This window comes from Carya illinoinensis, chromosome 2, assembly GCF_018687715.1.
Source record: "Carya illinoinensis cultivar Pawnee chromosome 2, C.illinoinensisPawnee_v1, whole genome shotgun sequence".
Taxonomy (NCBI): Eukaryota; Viridiplantae; Streptophyta; class Magnoliopsida; order Fagales; family Juglandaceae; genus Carya; species Carya illinoinensis.
Genome location: NC_056753.1, coordinates 7,088,955 through 7,109,699, shown reverse-complemented (window position 1 = coordinate 7,109,699; position 20,745 = coordinate 7,088,955).

Genomic DNA, 20,745 nt, shown 5'->3' with positions numbered 1-20,745 from the left:
CACTATCTGTGGATTGTTTCTGAAGCCTATCAACACACTTTAGTCGTGGAGAAACAGCAAACCAAGTGACCCTGCGCCAAGGGGTGATTAAAACATACTAAGGTCCGTCTACAGGAGATTTGCCCTACTCAACAGCCCACTCAAGTTCAGAGTTCCAACGCTAATATTCAGTGCTTCAAATTCAGGAAGCCCAGTCATAGAGCGACAGAATGCAGAAATTCTCCCATCTATAAAGGGAAAAACCTCCTGATCAATGAAGATGACACGGAGGATGTTGAAAGGATGAGAGAACTGATCTATGACAAAGATGGCAAGGAAGGGGTTATCTTGCACCAAGATGGTAACGAGACCCTTGTCGTCAGGAGGAGTTTACGAACTCCCAATGGGGATTCAGGCAAAGACTGGTTGAGAACTAATATCTTTCACACGATCTGCATTATTTTTTATAGTGTGTGCAAACTGATAAGAGACAATGGTAGTTGTGAGAACATGATCTCCAAGGAAGCAGTTCAAAAGTTGTAACTCAAGACAAACCAGCACCTGAAGTCGTACAAACTGTCATGACTAAAGAAGGACAGTGAGGTCATTGTTCACCACTAGTGTTTGCATTGGTCTCCTTTTCGATTTGTCAGAAGTATTCCAACCACGAGGTGTGACATGGTATCCATGGATGCTTGCCATTTATTGCTAGACAAGTCGTGGTAGTATGATCGAAATGTAATTCAAGATAGGCATAAAAACACATATTCTCTTAGCATTAAAGGGAAGAAGGTCACCTTAATGCCCCAATTAAAAAAAGATCATGGTTTATTGACATCTTTGCGCTGATATGCCAATTCAAGATATTTCAACACCATCAACATATAATCTAACAACTCAATATCATTTGACTTGATCCTTTGCTTCATGCTTTAAGAGGAAGATCATGAAATATTTAATATATATATATACACACACACACAAAATGTCAAAATAGTGCTAAACCAAACCTATTGTCGTAAAGAAAATACTTAGTTATATATTCATGACCATAGAAGGGTCGAGTGGATGGAAACAAATGGACGTCAACGATTCATAAATTAATACATCATGTTCCGACGAATTTGCATTCCAACTTTTCTGATCACGACCGTACGTAATTCGTATGTAGTCATGGGGAAGATCCTGATCCTCCCAATACAGCGTGTGGGCAATCGAGGCCGGCGATTTCACCCTTTCTGGACGCACCGCCGAGCTGTGTGAAACGTTTTCCCGGCCTCCTCCGATCACTTCCATAGATCAATATATAATGAACGTCGTCACGTTAGGCATGCAGACATGAGATGTGAGAGTTTGAGACGGCGTGGGAAGTCTGCGCGCGTGCACCATTTCAGCGGCTGGCATTGGTACTGAAACTCTGCATTAAAAAATCCCAGGATGCATATAACTGGAGTTTATTCAAACAGATACACAGAGCATAGGTAGGCCAAAAGAAGAAAATTAAACAGGAGTCCAAAATTAAACTTCTAACAAAATCTTAGCAGAAAATACAAAATAGGATCATTTGATATCTTAAGCTGCTGCATGGGCGCATGGTGTGGAACGCTGATCTGGTTCTTAGGTAACCAGTACTCCAGCAGAAAACTTGCTGCATTTTGGGGTTGATGTTTTAGGTTTCTTCTACCTGGCTGCAAGCTTGCACCTTTATTTTGATCGCTTCATCTTTTGAAAAACCAATCCAAAACGTACGGCCGGCCTATATAAACATGATCATTATGAGTATATATATCAACGTACGTATGCATATTAATTAATACGGTTATTGCAGCAAAAAATCAATGAGGGAGAGATAAAGAGATAGAGAGCTAGCGTTGGAGCTCCCTTCAATCCAAGAAAGGAAAAGAGGTGGGGAAGACGTTGTTGAATCAACTCAAGTATGAAGGGCTGCACATGCACCGTTTTCTCTCTTGGTTTATTAGGCACCTCCCCCTAACATTATGCAGAAATTTGCTGCACCCAAGAGGTCTGCTCTCCTATAAATAGGAGAGCTTAATTGTGCAGAGAGTGGGGCGCGGCAGCAGCGTTGGGGGAGAAAGAAAAACAGAGAAAGAGGGACGTGAGGGAGAGATGAGAATTTGTAGATTTTTGTAAATCTTGTACAAATTCTATAAAAGAGGCTCCAGTGGAAGTAGGCAATTTGCTGAACCACTTTAAAATTGTTTTGTGTGATTTTCGGACAGGTTAGAGGCACAACAACTGGTATCAGAACACTGGTTCGAACTGTCCAAAAAAATCAAGTTGATCGAAATCAAATTTTGACCATACAGTGATATTCTTCGCATCAAGATGAATCCGTTGCCGCAAACGGCATCAAAAACGGATGCCGGAGGAGCCCGTACGCGCCCCTGGAAGTTGGAGAGTGCACAGACGCGCCTAAATCGCGTCAGAGGAAGAAGACGAGTGGGAAACACGCTCCCACGCGCCACCACTCGCATCTGGAGGAAGAATACGCATGGAATACACTCTCCCACGCGCCCCCACGCTTAGGCACGCGCTCCCACGCGCTACTGTAGCGGAAGGCTGATCTGAACCGTCCAAAAGTTGCAGATCGATTTTGGGCTAGATCTAAACCATTCGAAGTCCGATTTCAACGATCAAATAGTGGTTTCTAACTATTTGGATCATTCTGGACTCATCCATATGGTTGGAATGTTGAGATTCATCATTGGTACTTTTGATTTGAATCGTCCATCAGTTGTAGATCATATTGGGCTAGATCTAAGCCATTCGGAGTCCGCTTTCAACGATCAAATAGTGCTTTCCAACTATTTGGATCATTCCGGACTCATCGGTATGGTGAGAATGTTGAGATTCGCCATCGATACTGTCTATCTGAACTGTCGATGTGTTGCAAATCATTTTGGGCTAGATCTACGCCAGTTGGAGTCTAATTGCAATGATCAAATGGTGATGTCAAACTATTTGGATCATTCCGGACTCATCCGTACGGTAGGAACCGTACATTCGATCTGAACCGTCCACGTGTTGCAGATCATTTTGGGCTAGATCCACACCAGTTGGAGTTCCATTGCGATGATCAAATAGTGCTGACAAACTATTTGGATCATTCCGGACTCATCGGTAAGGTGGGAATGTTGAGATTCGCCATCGGTACTTTCGATCTGAACCATTCATAGTTGCAGATCAATTGTGGGCTTGATCGTAGCTAGTCGGAGTCATGATGGACTTAATTTGTTTTGGGCTTGATCACAGCCGGTTGGAGTCATGATGGACTCATGTGTTTTGGACTTGATCGCAACCAGTTGGAGTCGGGCTAGACTCATTGGTTTTGGGGCTTGATTTAAGCCAGTTGGGATTGTGAAGTTTGAGGAGCAAACTTCTGATCATTGGACGATGCTGATTAACTTGTTATATCAGCAGATTTTGGCAGTAAGACAACTCATGGAGCATAATGATTTTAAGAGGAGAACCGCAACAGATCTCATTGTGGTTTTCTTTGAAAAGTCAGTTGCAAATAGCAAAGTGCTGATGAAGAAATTGTTCAACTTCAGAAAATGCAGAAGGTACTATTGTTGCCCAATAGCATTTGACGTTGTGGTCAAAAGGTTGGTAGGTCATGAGAATGGCTATGAGTAATTCTGCAAAGAAGTCAAGTTGAAGTTTCTCAATGTAAGAAATCTTATCCTGGATGAGGAGGTGCGCAGAAGAGATTCTGGCAAGATCTCGAGTTGTTGGTCTTGAATATTGATAGTAAGGACAGAGGCAAGTCAAGATCTGGACAACAGATGACTCGCTATAAATTGTGGCAAGACAGGCCACAAGAGACTGCTAAAATCAGGAGAAAATTGTGAATGATGCTGTGAATATGGTGACTGAAGAAATACATGGCGTTGCATTTCTTGCAGTGCACAATGCTGTTAAAGACAGCTTGAAGACAGCAGTCATTCGGTAGTGTTTTCTTAAAAAGATATGGAAGGTCACGAATGATTCATTGGTCTTGGCTTGTGGTAATAGTCGTGTGAATTAGATGAGCAAGTAAAAAGAAGTCAGTTTTATTTTTCCTCATCTAAGTCTGAAGAAATCTCCCTAGACCACGACATGAAGCAAAGGTGTGAGAGATGGGAACAAAACGTCAAATGTTCCATGGATATCTACACCTAAAATTGATGATCACATGGCTGTCAAGACGATCAGACTTTCATGGTGGTTACTACCTTAAACTATATCCTGCTGAATGAAGGTAGTGAACTACGGTATGAAGAAAAATCTTGCAAGAAGGAAGATTATGCAAGTCGGAGACTGCACACAAGATGGGCACATGCGACTGAAGACAGCAGCAGGATGATGAGTCAGTCAAGTCAGAGATGGAGACCTCAACAACAGGTTCTCTGATATGTGTTAAGGTCCGTGTGAGACCATTGATTCCTAGTGCAGTAGGAGATGTGTTGCCCTGTATGTATGTATTGATTAAGGGCACTGTACGTGAAGAACTAAAGTTATGCATCACTTTTGTTAGTCTTCTAAGATGAAGACATGAGCTGTAAAATTGTATAGATGATAAGGGATCATGCTAGAGATAGAGGCTAGCATGTTGAGAATCAGTCTCCAAGTAGGAGATTGGTGTGATTGTAGGATTATGGAGCCTGGTTTAAAAGTTGTAAAGGTACTAGGTAGATTGTTCGCTCGGTTGTGGCTCGAATGAAGCTCGGTTTGCTCAAGGTGTACATGAGTGCGGACTCATGGACTCGAGTAAAAGAAGAATTCTAGAGAGTTGAGATTGTGCAGTGAAGCACTTGTAAATCTCCTCTGAAGAAAATCCCTTACAAGCTCCGTGGATGTAAACGATGCTAATGCATTTGAAGATGCATTTGGAGAAGCATTTGGACATCCATTTGAAGACGTACCTACAGATGCATTGGAGTGTATTCGATAGCAGAAATCTCTCATGTCAAATAAAGATGTGCATTCATTTAAAAAATGAATCAGTTTGCAAGCAGCCTAATATGGCATACTTGGGTGGAGGGGGTGATTGTTGAATCAACCCAAGTATGAAGGGCTGCACATGCATCGTTTTCTCTCTTGGTTTATTAGGCACCGTTTGGTGCTTTGTTTTATTAGGCACCTCCCCCTAACATTATGCAGAAATCTGCTGTACCCAAGAGGTTTGCTCTCCTATAAATAGGAGAGCTTAATTGTGCAGAGAGTGGGGCGCGGCAGCAGCGTTGGGGGAGAAAGAAAAACAGAGAAAGAGGGACGTGAGGGAGAGATGAGAATTTGTAGATTTTTGTAAATTTTGTACAAATTCTATAAAAGAGGCTCCAGTGGACATAGGCAATTTGCTGAACCACTTTAAAATTGTTTTGTGTGATTTTCGGACAGGTTAGAGGCACAACAGACGTCTGATCTCCTGAGTCATGCAAACCCTTAAGGTGTGCAAAAGCAAGGAAGCCCTATTAATTAATTTAAGATTAATCAGCGCAGCCCAGAGGTATCCATGAACCAGCAGTCGGCTAAACCCCCACTCTCCTCCTGCTTTTGAATCAAAGGGAGCTCCCACTGAATTATTTGGCTGGTGAATGCATCACACAAGTTTTGATCATTTAGCCAAAACAATGCTAATGAGATATATATATATATATATATATATATATATATATATATATATATATATATATATATGCATGGCGTGAACCAGAAATGGTTCTCTTCGCATGATGATATATGTACAGAGCCTATACCCAGAGAACTATACATTAGCAAATGCCAGAAACCGTCATGGTAGTTCTGAGAGCCAGTAGAGAGCGCAAGCCACAGGGATATTTATAACCAAGGCTGACGGGCTAAATCATATATGACACCAAAGCAAAATCATGGGATAGATTTTCTCTTTAAAGAGAGAGATTTAATAGCAAAAAGTGGGAAAGGCCAGAGAGGCAATGGGCATTAATGGTTTTGGGTAAAAAGAACCATAATAGCATAAATGGGCCATCTCTATTATTTAATTTCAGGCTCTGAAAAAATGGAAATCCAACAAAGGTTATTTCAAAAGAAAGTTGTTCCATAAATGGATTAGATATCAGATAGCAGTAATGCTCCTGTAACGTTTTTTTTTTTTTTTTTTGGCCATATTATACTATATTCCAAGTTAATTTTGTTTAGGATGAAATGCCCATTTCCACTTAGAAATTATAATCGGTTTTCTGAGAATAATTCTAGATATTGTTAAATAAGTATCGCGCATTTATTTTGAAAAAGAGTATGGTTCATTATTAAGAAATTTATTTATATTTATTTAGGTCTCATATTTATTCATTTTCTTTTTTAAATTAATGCGTGGCACTTGCATACTAATTCTATGATTGCAAATAATATCATTTCTCGTTTTCTAAAGCTTTTAATAAAAAAAAAAAACTGATTACTGGACATAGATATATATATATATATATATATAAATATATATATATATAGAACTTAATCCGTTAGCTTTAATGTTTGTTTTCTAAGTTCAATTCAATGTGTATGTCGTACTTAATTGCTATATTGTAAATTGTATGGAACCTAGCTATATTTTCAATTCCACAGTACTTATAAGCATATTGCGAATATGAAATCAAGTCTATTAACTATTCAATTAAACCAAGATCTATATGTGCTCTGTGCGTTGTTTAACCTTTCGAAGAGATGTGAATACAAAGCATCCGGCCATAGACTTTCTAAATAGCATCAGTACACCAACTCTTGTCATAAGGATAATTAGAAAGATCATGATAATGTGTTAATTATTTTAGATGTATTGTTTATAATTAATCTGATAATTTGTAGGAGGCAAAACAAGTTTTTGATCTAGTGTAAAAAGTTATAATAATTTTCATATGATTATAAATCATATTGTCATGAATTTTAAGAGAGTTAAATATTTGTCGTAAGATTCAGATCATTTTAAAATGCATCTTCAAAATCAAATTATGCCATATATATACTTTACTAAATGTGCTCTACCTACCGCCTTGAGAATAGAACTTGTGATAAATGTGTCAATTACTTTTATCTTCAATTTGTTACTAACTCATCTCAATGCAGATTGTTAACTCACGTGATAAGCAACAGCACTTATATGATAAATGAAGCAATAAGAACCTGCAGTGGTTTAAACGGTGCCGTCTCACTTAAAGCTTGGGATGAAGGAAAGCCGTCCGATCAATCTCTACTTCATGTATATATATGTGGTTATCGAACTAGGGTTAAGAGAGAGAGTGATTTCATTTGTACTGTAGCCGTCTGAGAGATTGGGTGAGTCCGAGAGAAAGAAAGAACTAGGGTTTGTGAGGGAAAGTGAAATGCCATGTTTTTGTGGCTTTTCTTGACTCCATTGTAGTTCGATCTTGTACTATGGCATTTTGGCCTTGAAGATTCATCAATAAAGTGATCTCTGAGGCTGTTCCTGTCGTGGATGTAGGCCATTAGGGCCGAACCACGTAATCTCTGTTTGTATCTTCTTCTTTCCCCTTTCTTTCTATTTTCTGTGCATATTTCTTGTTCCTTTACTGATTCATAGCTTATTCTTGTTATCCTGTTATCATTATCATATCTTGTGAATATCTCAACTAAGTTTCGGTGTTGATCATAATCTTATCATTTTGAGATTCCTGAGTTATGTTCTGTTTTGAATCTGTGTACATATGTATATTGTTTTGAATCTGTGTACATATCTATATACTGTCATACTGTTGGAGGATCTCTGAAAGAGGAATTCTTGTATTTGGATTTCTGTATTGGGGATTATTGGATATTATTGTATACTTGATTTGAAACATAACAAGTGGTATCAAGAGCTTAGGTTCTATGGGGACCACGAAATTTGATGTTGAGAAGTTCACGGGTGAAAATGATTTTGGTTTGTGGAGGATTAAGATGAGGGCTCTGCTAGTCCAACAGGGCTTGCAGGATGCCCTCACCAGTGATAAAATGGGCTCCTCCTCGAAAGAGGAAGGGAAGGAGAAGGTCCAAAGGGACATTCTCCAAAAGGCCCATAGTGCTCTGATCCTTTCCCTAGGAGACAAGGTCTTAAAGGAAGTAGCTAGTGAAGAAACTGCTGCTGGTATCTGGTTAAAGCTTGAACATCTTTATATGACTAAATCCCTGGCAAACAGACTATATAAAAAGACTAGGTTATATACTCTTAAGATGTCTTCTGGAACTTCAATAGGAGAACATCTGGATACTTTTAATAAGATTATATTAGACCTAGCTAATATAGATATTAAGGTGGAGGATGAGGATCAAGCAATCCTCTTATTGAGTTCTTTGGACTCCTCATACCAGAACTTTAAGGAGACCATGATGTATGGTAGAGATGCAATATCTCTAGATGAAGTGCAATCTGTGCTTCATGCTAGAGAATTACAAAATCAAGAAAATACCAAACAAGAACATGGTGAGGGTTTGTCTGTTAGGGGAAGACCAGAAAAGAGAGGCAAGAAAGGCAAAACAGAAAATAAGAAATATAGGTCTAAGTCTAAAGGAAAACAGTTAAAATGTTTTCTGTGTCACAAAGAATGACATTTCAAGAGAGATTGTCCTGAGAGAAAAACAAAGATAGGATACAAGAACAAAGATGAAGGGGATGCAGCAGTGGTGTTAGATGGGTATGATAGTGCTGAAGTACTAAATATATCTGATATAGGCCATGAAGGTGAGTGGATATTAGATTCAGGTTGTTCTTTTCACATGTGTCCTAACAGGGACTGGTTTGAAAACTTTTCTGAATTGGATGGTGGGCATGTAATTCTAGGGAATAATAAATCCTGTAAAATCATGGGTATTGGGTGTGTAAGACTAAAACTACATGATGGGATGGAGAGACTTTTGAGGGAGGTCAGATTTATACCTGACCTAAAGAGAAATTTAATTTCTCTTGGTATGCTTGATAACTCAGGTTATTCTTTTAAGTCTGAATCAGGGGTCCTTAGAGTTACTAAAGGTTCACTTACAATTATGAAATGGGTTATAAAGAATGGCCTTTACACCTTAGTTGGGAAAACAACTGTAGGGGAAGCATCCCCTGTACATAATGAAGTTGAGAAAAAATCTGTGCTATGGCACAGGAGGCTAGGGCATGTTAGTCAAAGAGGGCTTTTAGAACTTAAGAAACAGGGTCTGCTGAAAGAGGCAAACCTGGACAATTTACCTTTCTGTGAAGACTGTGTCTATGGAAAGGCTAAAAGGGTTAGTTTTAAAAGGGCAACTCATCTGACTACTCAGACTCTAGATTATGTACATGCTGACCTTTGGGGACCTTCTAGAGTAAGTTCTCATGGTGGAGGGAATTATTTTCTCTCCATCATTGATGATTACTCTAGAAAGGTGTGGATTTACATACTTAAACATAAGAGTGACACTTTTGAAAAGTTTAAGGAATGGAAATCCTTAGTTGAAAAACAGGTAGACAGAAAATTAAAAATATTAAGAACTGACAATGGGTTAGAGTTTCTGTCAACAGAGTTTAATAATTTCTGTCAAAAGGAAGGGATTCTAAGACACAAAACTGTTAGGGAAACACCTCAACAGAATGGTCTAGCTGAAAGGATGAATAGGACCATTCTAGAGAGGGTAAGATGCATGTTGTCAAATACTGGGTTACCTAAAACATTCTGGGCTGAAGCTGCTGCTACAGCTGTCCATTTAATTAATAGGTGTCCATCTTCTGCCATAGACTTTAAAACACCACAAGAAATGTGGACTGGGAAACCTCCCAGGTATGATTACCTTAGAATTTTTGGATGTACAGCCTATGCACATTCAAAAACTGATAAGTTAGACCCTAGGGCACTAAAATGCATTTTTGTGGGATACCCTGAGGGAGTGAAGGGGTATAAGCTATGGATAGACAAACCTAGTAGAAATAAATGTATAATTAGCAGGGATGTGATCTTTAATGAATCCCAAATGGCTCGGGTCCAGAATACAGAAATAGAACAAATACCTGGAAATACAGAGGGAAATGTACAGGTTGAGGTGGAGAGAGGAAACACCTCAACTGGTAGTAATGCTGGGGAAGTCAGTAACTTTGAAGACCCAATTTCAGAGGACTTAGATAAACCAGGTCCTGACTCTTACATGTTAGTAAGAGACAGGAAGAAAAGGACTATAAAACCTCCCATTAGGTATGGTCATGCAGAGCTTACTGCTTTTGCTTTGACTATTGCTGATGAGGTCATTTATCAAGAACCAAGGACTTATAAAGAGGCCATTGCAAGCCAAGATGCCACTAAGTGGATACTTGCTATGCAAGAAGAAATGGAGTCTTTAAATAAAAATAAAACTTGGGAATTAGTTACAAAGCCTGCTGGGGTAAAGTTGGTGGGATCCAAGTGGATCTTTAAAAGGAAAGAAGGCATACCAGGGGTAGAAGGGACTAGGTTTAAGGCAAGATTAGTGGCTAAAGGTTTCACTCAAAGAGAGGGAATAGATTTTAATGAGATATTCTCTCCTGTGGTTAAACATAGCTCCATTAGATTGCTGTTATCCTTTATAGCATATAATGATTTGCACTTAGAACAATTGGATGTAAAAACTGCTTTTTTACATGGAGAATTAGAAGAGGTAATTTACATGCAACCCCCTGAGGGGTTTACAAAAGAAATTAACTCTGATCAGGTATATTTGCTTAAAAAATCTCTATATGGCTTAAAACAATCACCTAGACAATGGTATAAGAGATTTGATACTTACATGCTTGAAAATGATTTTAAAAGAAGCTGCTATGACAGCTGTGTTTATTATAAGGATGTTAATGGAATATTAATATATTTGTTGCTGTATGTAGATGATATGTTGGTAGCATGTAAAGATCCAAATTTGATTAAACAGTCTAAGTGCATGTTAAAATCTGAGTTTGATATGAAGGAACTAGGACCAGCTAGTAGAATTTTAGGAATGGATATTATAAGAAATAGACCAGAGAGATGTCTGTTTCTATCTCAAAGAAATTATCTATCTAAAATTCTTAAAAGATTTGGTATGAACCAAGTTAAACCTGTAAGCACACCTCTAGGTCAACATTTCAAGTTGTCCATTACTCAAGCCCCTCAAACTGAATCTGAAATGGAGTTTATGCACCAAATACCTTATGCTAGTATGGTAGGAAGTGTGATGTATGCAATGGTCTGTACAAGACCTGATCTTACCTATGCTGTCAGTGTTGTTAGTAGGTTTATGATTAACCCTGGTAAGGCACACTGGCAGGCTATTAAGTGGCTTTTAAGATACATTTCAGGAACTACTGTTTTGGGCTTGAAATATGGAAATAATGTTAAAGAAGGATGTGAATTGGAAGGGTTTGTAGATGCTGATTATGCTGGTAGTGTGGATACTAGAAAGTCTCTAACAGGATATATTTTTACTGCTTTTGGGGGGGCTATTAGTTGGAAGTCTAATTTGCAATCTGTTGTAGCCCTGTCTACAACAGAGGCTGAGTATATAGCTTTGACAGAAGCTATAAAGGAAGCTATATGGTTGAATGGGATATCACATGAATTGGGCATTTTCAAAGGAAATATAACTGTACACTGTGATAATCAAAGCTCTATACACTTGGCTAAAAACCAAGTATTTCATGAAAGGTCTAAGCATATAGATGTTAGGCTTCACTTTGTAAGGGATGTAATTGAGTCTAGAGAAGTTGGAGTGGAGAAAATTCCAACAGAGGAAAATCCCTTAGATATGATGACTAAGTCCTTGCCATTAGCAAAGTTCAAACACTGTTTGAACTTAATTAATGTAAAAACTGTTGGGGTCCCTTAGTAGAGGGACAAAGCAGGAACAGCCAAGATGAGAGTAGAATAGGAATGATGAATAAGATAAAATATTGTCAAGGTGGAGAATTGTGATAAATGTGTCAATTACTTTTATCTTCAATTTGTTACTAACTCATCTCAATGCAGATTGTTAACTCACGTGATAAGCAACAACACTTATATGATAAATGAAGCAATAAGAACCTGCAGTGGTTTAAACGGTGCCGTCTCACTTAAAGCTTGGGATGAAGGAGAGCCGTCCGATCAATCTCTACTTCATGTATATATATGTGGTTATCGAACTAGGGTTAAGAGAGAGAGTGATTTCATTTGTACTGTAGCCGTCTGAGAGATTGGGTGAGTCCGAGAGAAAGAAAGAACTAGGGTTTGTGAGGGAAAGTGAAATGCCATGTTTTTGTGGCTTTTCTTGACTCCATTGTAGTTCGATCTTGTACTATGGCATTTTGGCCTTGAAGATTCATCAATAAAGTGATCTCTGAGGCTGTTCCTGCCGTGGATGTAGGCCATTAGGGCCGAACCACGTAATCTCTATTTGTATCTTCTTCTTTCCCCTTTCTTTCTATTTTCTGTGCATATTTCTTGTTCCTTTACTGATTCATAGCTTATTCTTGTTATCCTGTTATCATTATCATATCTTGTGAATATCTCAACTAAGTTTCGGTGTTGATTAGAATCTTATCATTTTGAGATTCCTGAGTTATCTTCTGTTTTGAATCTGTGTACATATGTATATTGTTTTGAATCTGTGTACATATCTATATACTGTCATACTGTTGGAGGATCTCTGAAAGAGGAATTCTTGTATTTGGATTTCTGTATTGGGGATTATTGGATATTATTGTATACTTGATTTGAAACATAACAGAACTCTTATAATATATGTACATAACTCTTACAAAGAGATACATGGCACCATCCAAAGAACCGAGGAGCTAGCGGTCTTACCTACCAATCTTTCATCGACATAGGAGCCATTGAAGGGATGCAAGTGTACGAAATCTCTAATGATGCATATTCACAACTTAGAATCTTATAAGATGAACTAATCATGAAAGAAACTTTAATTGGGATTTTGAATTAAATCAGGTGAAGATCTTATTGAATCAAATATCAAATTTCCCTTATGGTAAACAGATAAAAGTTGTGGTGAATGATCATGTCTATCTATATATATATATATATATATATATATATATTAATTACAATTTTTTTTAGGAGATTTTGAGTTTCAACCTCATTAGCACGAGGAGGAATATTTGTTACGTATTGAAAGCAAAGGGACAAAGAAATACAAGAAGATTCAACGAAGTATATGCAACAATTGGAGACTTCTAATGGAAATGATAAGAATAGTGAATTTGATTCATGTATTGCCGCTCTACTTATATATATATATAATCATGACCGGCCCATTGATCAGGTTGTTAATTTCTACATCATACTTATCTATAATATTTATGTATTTAGATTCCCTAGAATTTAACTTAAATTTTAATCCAGAATTATTCTAGGACTTGGAGTATGGGAGAGATAGACATATAAAGTGACTCATATATAATATTTATTGCCGACTAAGTGAATTTCTTGAACAGTATTGAATTTAAGTTATTTAACATTCTTTTAAAAAAAAAAAAACAAATCATCTATAGCACATTTTCTTGTAATTCCTCTCGTACTTATTTTTCATTTCTCCTATATATAAGTCGTCCCCTTATAATCTGTGTCTTTCTCCCCACTACAAGGAAATGCGCTTTTTTCAGCACCATAAATAGTCGGAAAAAATACATAAAATCGCTGGAAATAATAATAAGCAGCGATTTACTAACCGCTGGACATTAGTCGCAGTTGTATGCTTACTTATAAATTACTCTAGCGATAGTCGAAAATCGCTATAAATGCTTCAGTATTTCCAGCGTTTCTTGCCACCCGGAAAAAATTTATTTTCGCCGCTGTTATAACTCTCATTTGAGAATTAATCGCTGATAATAAATTTTCCAGCGTAATATAATAGCTGAGAATAAACAAAAATCGCTGAAAATACTAGACTTGTTAGCTAGGAAGTAATGGTAAGGCTAAGCACTAGATTTAATTTTCTCCTAATTTCAAGTACGATTGGTACTTTATACACATATCAAGTAACAACATATAACAGCATTAACGGAAAAGGGCCATGCTTGTTTAGAACCTGCTCTATTTTTCCAAACATAGGTCACACAAATGGGTGGGTGTTATGATACTAGCTCCAAACTTAGAACAACCCATACAGAAAAAAAATATAAATTCGTGCGAAAGGAAGAAGATGGGGGAGCATGGAAAAAATGTAGTGTGCAAACAAACAGGCAAGCTGTGAAAAACAACAATTAAGACATGAAGGGGGAGCGACTATTAAAATTAAAGGGAGAAGAAACCATACTTCAACCAGCTCAAACAAAACCTACCCTGAAAATAATCGGTCGATTCCCCAAAATGAACCCAACACAGTGAGTACATAGGCCAAATATAGACTCAATTTCTCTTCCAAACTCGCTGATGGGTCTGAACTACTTTCGGCAAATTGAGAAAGCCACCAAGAAACACTAACCAGGGGGAGAAGGGGGTGGAATAAGAGACTCCGAAAATTCAAATCGCTTCGTGTACGTGTGCTTGAGAAGAAATCTTCAAGCCGAGTGGTTAAACCAAGGAAAATGTAGGGGATTTGCAGTAGGTAATTACCGAAGAACTTGTAGATGTTTCGTAGGGAGTATGGCCGAAGAGGAGTCGGGGGAATGATTTGGGAACTCTGGTACTGTTTGGGATAAAAGTGTTGGGGGAAATTAATAAAACTGAGCTCATCTTGGCGCCTGAATTAATTTCGACGTATCATGTAGCGCTGTAATAAGCTTTTTTAATTTGCAGCGTTATTTCTTGCCGCGACTATAGCATAAATCGCTGCAATAAAATTTCTAAGCTATGCCCGTGCCAAGCGTTTTAATTAGCGTTGAATATCTGTAGCGATGAAAAAATCGCTATAAATAATAACAATAATCAGCGATTTTATTCCGAGCAATTAAAAAAAACGCTGAGAAAAGCACATTTTCTTGTAGTGCCCGTTTAATAATTCCCAGGAGTTCTCATGTCAGATCATCTTCTCTGCGTTTTTATCACATATTCATCCACAGCAGTACTTGATCATATGTATGGGACTAGGAACAGTACTAACTGATCCTGGCCGGCCTTCTGTAATTTGTCTTATTTTTGGTTATTCTGTAATGAATTTCTAAGTGATTTGGGGTTGTGATTGTAGAGGCTGCGGCCCTCAACTTCAATATATCTGGATATAAAAATGTATAAACAAAAGGGTTTTTTTGTTTTTCTGTTTGAAATATATACTGATGATCAATAGAAACGAAAAATAAAACTAGTGCAGGAATTGAGTACATTTCTAATATCTCCTTATTCGAAGACACTGGTACTGTTACTGCATGATTTTGAGGGATTTTCCCCATATATATTGCCTTGATAATTGCTTTTGAATCCCGATCGACTTGATGAATATTTCACATGCAAAGGAACGGAACCCACGAATCGATCAGATCCAACCCTGAAACAGAAGTAATAACAATGAATTATCAACAGCTAGCTTTAATCCTCTACCCTTTTCTGATTAAGTTAATTATGAAAAATATATAGAGGAAAAGAGAAACTGATCATGAAGAAGGAAGAGATTACCAGCATCTACGTCTCAAATAACTACGACAATCAATTCACGAAAACTATAAGCACAAGTAGTACTGGTAATTAGAGACAAAAAGAAAAATCAATCAGCATATGATCAATAAATACTTATGATCCTCATGATTGTGGTTGATATATATCAGCATTCGTGCACATCATATATATATATATATATATAGAGAGAGAGAGAGAGAGAGAGAGAGAGAGAGAGAGAGAGAGAGAGAGAGGGAAATAAATATGGAGCTCCCTTCACTCCAATACCAAAAAGATAAAGGTAACCACGTCTCCAAGCTCATGCAAACCCTTGGACTGTGCAGCATCGATACTAATGCGCAGGCCGGGGGTACTCATGAACTAGCAGCCGTGGCTTCCCCTCTACCTCCTTTCAGAATATGGAGTAAAGAGAGCCCCATTCATTCGACCCCCATGCACTACTACTCTCATAAACCATAAAACATTATATATGATCATGCGTGTGTGTTACTACTACATGATCTTTTAGCTAGCTTGGGAAACAAAGAATTAAGCTCGAGGTTGTGAGTATAATCAGCAGAAGGGGGTCTCCTTTTATAGGCTAGGACAAGGGGGGCCTAGATGTAATCTGGGCCATTAATCAATTTTAAAGATGGTAATATATTTATACACAAAATCTGAGGAGGATTTTCTTCATGTCCAAAATCTGCAGGGCGTGTTATCTGCGATACTATATATGGGTAGTACTACTTATTTATGAGCAATATCTTTTCCTTTCCTTTTTGTATTTGGGCTATTATTGGCTGGTGTATGAGAAATATATTTGTACAGCACATGAGCGTCTGATATTGTTTTATTATAAAAAAATTAATAGATATGAGATTTATATAAAAAAAATTAATATTTTAATAATATTTATCTATAAAGTGTGTATATATATATAACACATAAAAAAATGATACTTTTAAAGTTAAAAGTAATTAAGGCTAGCTGATGATCTCCATGCAATAAGATGGGCGAAAGAAATAAAAAAAATAGAATTAGTATTAATTAATTATTATCTTACGCAGGCCACTTGCTTTTTACATAGTGGTCCACTACATTTAATAATATAAAGACATGATATTATATATTATATGCCTAGTACTATTTTGAAAGTGATATATATGACAGTGCCTAACCAGTTTATAATATTGAGAAAATGGACCAAAGAGATTATAATTAAGAGTCGCGCTTCTAGCCGGTTCGGCTGTTTTTTCTTTAGAAGCAGCCCTCCCATAATAATTTGCCACTTCAAATATTACACGTAATAGCGAGTAGGTACACCCACATAGAATCACAGCCTTCATCATGTTCAGAATAAGATAGAATTAGAAGCGCTTTTGATTTCAAAATCGTTCTCCACGGAGTCGATACTCAGCTATACGATTTCGATGCCCACACCTCAATCAGTCTCTTTCCGATGCCGAGAAGTCTCATTTCAACGGCCACCTCTCATTCTGATGCCGACACTCTCATCTTTAGAAAATCTTTCCATCTCTCCCAAAATCGTGCGATTTTTCATGGCAAATCGGGATCTCAACAAAATCTTGCCATTCAGGAGTTTTCCCTGCAATATGTGCAACCGGTAAGAAATTCTAAAATGTAAGAATCCTCTAATCGAAGACAAGTTGCAGGAAAGAGGTCGGAAAAAAAAGGAACTTAAATGGTCTTTATTCGGCTCCCTAGACAACAAACGTTTAAATCAACTAAATCCTATTTAAGCCTTAAAAAAAAGGTCTAATAAACCAAGAGAACATCAATATAAGCACTTTTTTTCTGTAAGGATAGTACCCTCAATTTTACATCAATATTAAGCTTGGAAAGTTAAATTTCCTTTCATTTCCTCAGGTTCTTTTTTCAGCAATGGGTAGAAAAACCCCTCGAAGAGGAAAAAATAACACTCACTCCTCCGTTGGCTAGAGCAACTTCCATAACCCATGAGAGAGGATTCCACATAAAGCCCAAGAACTTTAATTTCTTACTTTCCTTTGAACTCAAAATATGCTAGAACACCTTGAAGACTAAGCGCAAGCCAATCCAGATCTGCACTATAAGTCGTAGTAGTCCAATATAATTCATTTGGTTGATTTGAACACATACGATTTCGCGCAGGGAAAAAGGAGGGGAGGGGTTCTGTTTCGTGCAGGGGAAGGGGAGGGGTGGGTCCTATTTCGAGCAGGGCTGTCGAGAAGGATGATTCTATGTAATCTGGTTCACACTAATTGTAGTGAAAAGCTGACGTGTTTAAAATTTAATGACAGGCTATTATTTGGAAAAAATCAGCCGGACCGGCTAGAAGGTATTTCTATAATTAAAGATCATCGGCTAATATAATGTTCCAAGACCAATGGAAGATGCTTAATAAGCCCATATTAATTAAAGTTTGTTTTTCCCATTAATCTTGCCTAGCCATGCAGTGAGCTGCCGGTAATTTTTGACCAATGTGCGTACGTAAGTACGTAGATGCACCGCCAAAGATCAATATATAATGGATTAAAAGGACAAATTAATACAAAATTAATATTAATCTCCATTCATTAAACACATATTTCCAACCTTATTTGCAGATGCATGCATGCATGGTAGCCTGGTGCTGGTGGTGGGGTCAATTCAACGCGCGCCATTCGAGACGACGACGTTATTCATGTTCTTATCTGCTTTTGGATTTTCTATTGCATGCCTGAAGTACGTACGATTTGAAATATGAATAATGATAAGTTTACCACTATCTTACCACTCTTTTATCATTTTTTTTAATTTTTTAATTTTTAAATTTTTTTTTTTTTACTTAATGATTAAGCAAGTAACTATCACTAAAATTATATATTTTTAAAATTTTTTCTTAATGGCTAAGGATGTTAAAAAAATACTTAAAAGAAAATGATAAAAAAATAAATACATTATAAATAATAAAATAATGATAAAAGAGTGATAAGTGTATCATTACCCTTAAATATATATTGAAGGGCATTTCGATGATCTTCATATATTATGGTTACATGGATGGTCAAAAGCTTTCCAGTATCGATCGACGTAAATCTTTTTCAGGCCTAGAATGCTAGCTGTTAATTTGGAATCAAAACATGTTCAGAGTTCGTAGAATCTAAAAATATATCATGCCATGAATGGTTTTGTCGCCTGCCGGCCTTGTCATGTTTACTATATATTTATGCATAAGTAGCTCTCTCCTAGTCCTTGACTCCTAAATTTAATTTACACTTTTCTTTCTGGATAAAATTAAAATTAATGATCCATAAGAGTGTTATTTAAATTATATATCCCACACATTTAAGTATATCATAATGGGTAGGGGTGTGCATCTGACCTGTACATCCGATCAATCCGATTAGTATGATCCGAACCGACCCAACTTTACCGGGTTATTATTTGAGCGGGTCTCCAGCCTGACTAACAACCAGTTTGAATAATTTGTGTCAACCCGTCCATTTTATACTTAGTCTCAAACCCTAGCCAGTAGCCGCTACTCAGATTTCTTTGCTCACTCAGCCTCAAGCACTCCGGCGACCGGCTCCACATCCTTCTGGCAAACATGGACGCCAACAGCAACAGCACAGTCGAGTTCAAAGAACTCGATTAGGCCGTCTTGCCTGATATGAGCACCAAATTCACACACGACATCGGCAAGCTTGAACAGAACAATGAAATTCACAAAAAGGAAAACGCAACAAAATAAAAAATAGTGAAGAAAAAGTTTTGGGTTTTCTTTTTCAACGTGAGTAATTCACCATGAAGGACTAAATTGAAGCGTAGACTAGGCTTCTTACGATAATAGAGTGAAAAAAAAAACAATCAAAGAGAGAGAAAATGGAGTTTGCTATGCAGAAGCAGAAAAGGAACATTAAGCCAATCATCTGAGCTAATATAGAAGCAAAAATGGAAGAGCTTTTTTCCAGTCGAGAGGCAGAGGCTTACAAATCTGTTCCAACTTCCAACAATATCGTTTGGGCTTTCGGGACATCAGCAGGTGTTAACAGTGACGACGTAAACTGTGAAGAGTCGTGACGCCTTGCCATCGGAGAAACTTGCAGGGGTGGGGCTGGCCTTGGTCGCGGGGCAATGATCCGATTCCTCGTGTGGTGTTGGCAAAGAAAAGAAAATGGATGGTTTGCTATTTCTTTCTACTCGAGGAATAATCTGGAAGACGCCTCCTTAAAGGGCGGGTCATACGGGTTCGACCCGTTTCTATTCTGTTCGGGTTGGATTGGGTCGGTTTCGCTCCTTGGTTGTGCCCATTCATGTCAGATCGGGCGTAAACCCGTATTATCCAGATCGGGTTGCAGGCCTAATAATGGGTTTAGATTAGCTCCATCGATCTTATTATTTAATTTAATGAATTATAGTGAGACTAAAGTACCTCTATATCTAATCATAGTGAGATATAAAATTTTTAGATTTCTTAATGGCTAGAAGTCTATAAATAGTACTAAGGGGTTAATGATTCTCATCTACAATATTATTGTGCTTCTAACCATAGAAGATATTTGGAGGCTAAGTTGTTAAGGTGATCATTCTCTCATAACCAGATCAAATTCTTTATCAAATTAAGATGGAGAAAGATACTTTTTTAATTGTTTATTATTCTATTGGTGTATATATATAAAATCAAAGATCTGATTATTAATGTTTGTGTTAAAATACATGATTGACATACAATAGGAACTAGGAATATTCATATTTGGATAATATCTCATAAACTCCTCAAAATGTACAAACGTTAAAATCCTAAATAAAATAAATAAATGAGAAATTTAACCCAATCTTGTATTTCTCGACTCAAAATGATCAAGAACGAAGTCATCATACATGCATGCAGCTGGTTTTGTCAAAATCATGAAAGCATTGGGTTTTGGTATCGTATTAATTTTGCTTCTATATATATATATATATATAATTAGGTCATGCACATGATCACATATTTTTAGATCAATGAATATTTTGACAATATGTTCTACAACTTAATTATTATATTAATGTATGCATGTCATACAATTGTAAACATCATATTATATATGTCAAAATGATGATCTTATGCTTTCCTGCAAATTTTTTTTTTTTTACCGTTGGGATAACTCAAAACCACTAAATGCCAATAACTAAATAAATTAGTCACTTCTTATAAACAATGGCCATGAGCCCTAATTTTTGGGAATAATCATACATTTCCATCTATCTAACTGAT